This window comes from Arachis ipaensis, chromosome B5 (assembly GCF_059453495.1).
Source record: "Arachis ipaensis isolate K30076 ecotype BB chromosome B5, ASM5945349v1, whole genome shotgun sequence".
Lineage (NCBI taxonomy): Eukaryota > Viridiplantae > Streptophyta > Magnoliopsida > Fabales > Fabaceae > Arachis > Arachis ipaensis.
In genome coordinates this window covers 66252106-66256890 of record NC_142440.1, presented here as the reverse complement: position 1 = coordinate 66256890, position 4785 = coordinate 66252106, and the positions used below count along the sequence as shown (strand labels likewise).

The following is a 4785-nucleotide window of genomic DNA, read 5'->3' as shown; positions in this document are numbered from 1 at the left end:
ATCATTCTTTCAAGAGCCAACATATTTAACATTCTTAAACAACAACTTCAAAAGACATATGCACTGTTCAAGCATACATTCAGAAAACAAGAAGCATTATCACCACATCAATATAATTAAACTAAGTTCAAGGATAAATTCAAAACTCATGTACTTCTTATTCTTTTGAATTAAAACAGTTTTTATTTTAAGAGAGGTGATGGATTCATAGGACATTCATAACTTTAAGACAGAGTTACTAACTACTAATGATCATGTAATGAAGACACAAACATAGATAAGCACATAACATAGAAAACGAAAAACAGAGAAAGTAAGAACAAGGAATGAGTCCACCTTAGTGATGTCCTTGAGCTCTTCTATGTCTCTTCCTTGCCTTGGCTGTTCCTCCTTCATTGCTTTTAGATCTTCTCTGATTTCATGAAGGATGATGGAGTGCTCTTGATGTTCTACCCTTAGTTGCTTCCAATAATTGTGTGGAAGAAAATGTATCCCCCGAGGTATCTCAGGGATCTCTTGATTTGCAGTCAAATGTTCTACCACTGAGCTATAGACCCTTGATGGAAGCTTTTGTCTTCCCTTTCCTCTTTCTAGAGGTTTCTCTGGCCTTAGGTGCCATCAATGGTTATGGAAAAAACAAAAAAAGCTATGCTTTTACCACACCAAACTTAGAATGTTGCTCGCCCTCGAGCAAAAGAAGAAAGAATAGAAGAATAAGAAGAAGATATGGAGGAGATGGAGGGAGATGTGTATTCGGCCATATGGGTGGGATTGGGTGGGAAAGAGATGTTGAATTTTGAAGGAAAGTGGGTGTTTGGATGTGAGTGGTAAAGGGTTAATTAGGGAAGAGTGTTTATTGGGAATAGAGGATGATTGAGAAGAGAGAAGAGAGTGAGTGGAGGTAGGTGGGGATCCTGTGGGGTCCACAGATCCTGAGGTGATCCTGTGAGGTCCACAGATCTTGAGGTGTCAAGGCATTTACATCCCTGCACCAAGTTAGGCATGCAAAATGCCCTTGCACACAACTCTGGGCGTTCAGCGCCAGGTTGGTGCCCATTTTGGGCGTTCAACGCCCATTTGCTGCCATTTCTGGCGTTGAACGCCAGAACCATGCTTGTTCTGGGCGTTCAGCGCCAGAACTATGCTCTGTTCTGGCGTTTGAACGCCAGACAGATGCTCCTCCAGGGTGTGATTTTTCTTCTGCTGTTTTTGATTCCGTTTTTTGAATTTTTTGTTTATTTTGTGACTCCACATGATCATGAACCTAAGAAAACATGAAAAACAATAAAAATAAGAATTAGATAAACATTGGGTTGCCTCCCAACAAGCGCTTCTTTAATGTCAATAGCTTGACAGTGGGCTCTCATGGAGCCTCACAGATGTGCAGAGCTTTGTTGAGACTCTCCAACACCAAACTTAGAGTTTGGATATGGGAGTTCAACACCAAACTTAGAGTTTGGTTGTGGCCTCCCAACACCAAACTTAGAGTTTGACTGTGGGGGCTCTGGTTGACTCTGCTTGGAGAGAAGCTTTTTCTGCTTCCTCCCCATGGTTGCAGAGGGAGATCCTTGAGTTTTAAACACAAGGGAGTTCTCATTCCATTGAAGGAATATTTCACCTCTGTCAACATCAATCACAGCTCTTGCTGTGGCCAGGAAAGGTCTTCCTAGGATGATGGATTCATCCTCTTCCTTTCCAGTATCCAGGACTATGAAATCAGCAGGGATGTAAAGGCCTTCAACCTTTACTAACACGTCCTCTACTTGTCCATAAGCCTGTTTTCTAGAGCTGTCTGCCATCTCTAATGAGATTTTAGCAGCTTGCACCCCATAGATTCCCAGTTTCTCTATTACAGAGAGGGGCATGAGGTTTATTCCTGAACCAAGGTCACACAGAGCCTTAAAGATCATGGTGCCTATGGTACAAGGTATTATGAACTTTCCAGGATCCTGTCTCTTCTGAGGCAATGTCAGTTGATCCAGATCACTTAGTTCATTGATGAACAAGGGAGGTTCAACTTCCCAAGCATCAATGCCAAATAATTTGGCATTCAGCTTCATGATTGCACCAAGAAACTTGGCAGTTTGCTCTTCAGTAACATCCTCAATCTCTTCAGAAGAGGAATACTCATCAGAGCTCATGAAGGGCATAAGGAGGTTCAATGGGATCTCTATGGTCTCTAGATGAGCCCCAGAGTCCTTTGGTTCCTCAGAGGGAAGCTCCTTATTGATCACTGGACGTCCCAGGAGGTCTTCCTCCTTGGGATTCACGTCCTCTCCTCTCCTCACAGGTTCGGCCATGGCGCTTATGTCAATGGCCTTGCACTCTCCTTTTGGATTCTCTTCTGTATTGCTTGGGAGAGTACTAGGAGGGATTTCAGTGATCCTTTTACTCAGCTGGCCCACTTGTGCTTCCAAATTTCTAATGGAAGACCTTGTTTCATTCATGAAACTTACAGTGGCCTTAGATAGATCAGAGACTAGATTTGCTAAATTAGAAGCATTTTGTTCAGAGTTCTCTATCTGTTGCTGAGTGGATGATGGAAAAGGTTTGCTATTGCTAAACCTGATTCTTCCACCATTATTAAAGCCTTGTTGAGGCTTTTGATCCTTCCATGAGAAATTTGGATGATTTCTCCATGATGAGTTATAGGTGTTTCCATAAGGTTCACCTAAATAATTTACCTCTGCTATTGCAGGGTTCTCAGGATCATAAGCTTCTTCTTCATAAGAAGCCTCTTGAGTACTGTTGGATGCAGCTTGCATTCCATGCAGACTCTGAGAGATCATATTGACTTGCTGAGTCAATATTTTATTCTGAGCCAATATGGCATTCAGAGTATCAACTTCAAGAACTCCCTTCTTCATAGGCGTCCCATTACTCACAGGATTCCTTTCAGAAGTGTACATGAACTGGTTATTAGCAACCATGTCAATGAGTTCTTGAGCTTCTGCAGGCGTTTTCTTTAGGTGAATGGATCCACCTGCAGAAGTGTCCAGTGACATCTTTGATAGCTCAGATAAACCATCATAGAATATATCCAGGATGGTCCATTCTAAAAGCATGTCAGAAGGACACTTTTTGGTCAACTGTTTGTATCTTTCCCAAGCTTCATAGAGGGATTCACCTTCTTTCTGTCTGAAGGTTTGAACATCAGCTCTAAGCTTGCTCAGCTTTTGAGAAGGAAAGTACTTGGCTAAGAAAGCCGTGACCAGCTTATCCCAAGAGTTCAGGCTGTCTTTGGGTTGAGAATCCAACCATAATCTAGCTCTGTCTCTTACAGCAAAAGGGAAAAGCATGAGCCTGTAGACTTCAGGATCTACTCCATTAGTCTTAACAGTATCACATATCTGCAAGAATTCAGTTAAGAACTGAAAAGGATCTTCAGATGGAAGTCCATGAAACTTGCAGTTCTGCTGCATCAGAGAAACTAACTGAGGTTTCAGCTAAAAGTTGTTTGCTCCAATGGCAGGAATGGAGATGCTTCTTCCATGTAAATTGGAATTAGGTGCAGTAAAGTCACCAAGCATCTTCCTTATATTATTATTATTTTCGGCTGCCATCTCCTCTTCCTGTTCGAAAATTTCTGAGAGGTTATTTCTGGATTGTTGTAATTTAGCTTCTCTTAATTTTTTTTTTTCAGAGTCCTTTCAGGTTCTGGATCTGCTTCCACAAGAATGTTCTTATCCTTGCTCCTGCTCATATGACAAAGAAGAAGGCACAGAAAAATAATAATAATAATGGAGATCCTTTATACCACAGTATAGGGATTCCTGTGTGAGTGGAAGAAGAGGGGGAGACAAAGAATGTAATATAATGGAAGAAACACAACTGTGAGGATGGAAGAGAGGTGAAATGAGATGTTAGGATATGAATGAATAAATAGAATGAGATGGGGGAGGGATAATTTTCGAAAATTATTTTGAAAAAGAGTTAGTGATTTTCGAAAATGGTTTTTGAAAAATGTTAGTAATTTTCGAAAATTTTTGAAATCAAAAATAGAAAATAAAAATAATTAGTTAATTAAAAAGAAATTTTTGAAAAAGAGGGAAGATATTTTCGAAAATTAGAGAGAGAGAGTTAGTTAGGTAGTTTTGAAAAAGTTAAGAAACAAACAAAAAGTTAGTTAGTTAATTGAAACAAATTTTGAAAAGATAAGAAGTTAGGAAGTTAGAAAAGATATTTTGAAATCAAATTTTTGAAAAAGATAAGATAAGAAGATATTTTGAAAAGATATGATAGAAATTAGTTTTTGAAAAAAATTTGATTTTTAAAAATCACAATTAATGACTTGATTCACAAGAAATCACAAGATATGATTCTAGAACTTAAAGTTTGAATCTTTCTTAACAAGCAAGTAACAAACTTCAAATTTTTGAATCAAAACATTAATTGATTATGTTATTTTCGAAAATTTGATATAAAAATAAGAAAAAGATTTTTGAAAAATATTTTTGGAATTTTCGAAAATAACTAAGAATTTTGAAAAAGATTTGATTTTTGAAAAAGATTTTGAAAAAAGATAAGATTTTTAAATTGAAAATTTGATTTGACTCATAAGAAACAACTTGATTTTAAAAATTTTTGAAAAAGTCAACTCAAATTTTCGAATTTGATGAGAGAAAAAGGGAAAGATATTTTTTTGATTTTTTGAATTTTTATGAAAACATGAAAAATATGCAATGCATGAAATTTTTAGATCAAAACAATGAATGCATGCAAGAATGCTATGAATGTCAAGATGAACACCAAGAACACTTTGAATGTCATGATGAACATCAAGAA

The 4785-nt window shown here is 37.8% G+C and overlaps 1 non-coding gene across 1 annotated transcript; it reads left to right on the top strand.

Moving 5' to 3' along the window:
- Nucleotides 1–3059: 3059 nt before the first annotated feature.
- LOC148564495 (small nucleolar RNA R71) lies at nucleotides 3060–3167 on the top strand. Its single transcript, XR_015884178.1, has one exon. It is a non-coding gene; the product is annotated as a small nucleolar RNA R71 (small nucleolar RNA).
- The last annotated feature ends 1618 nt before the right edge of the window (nucleotides 3168–4785 follow it).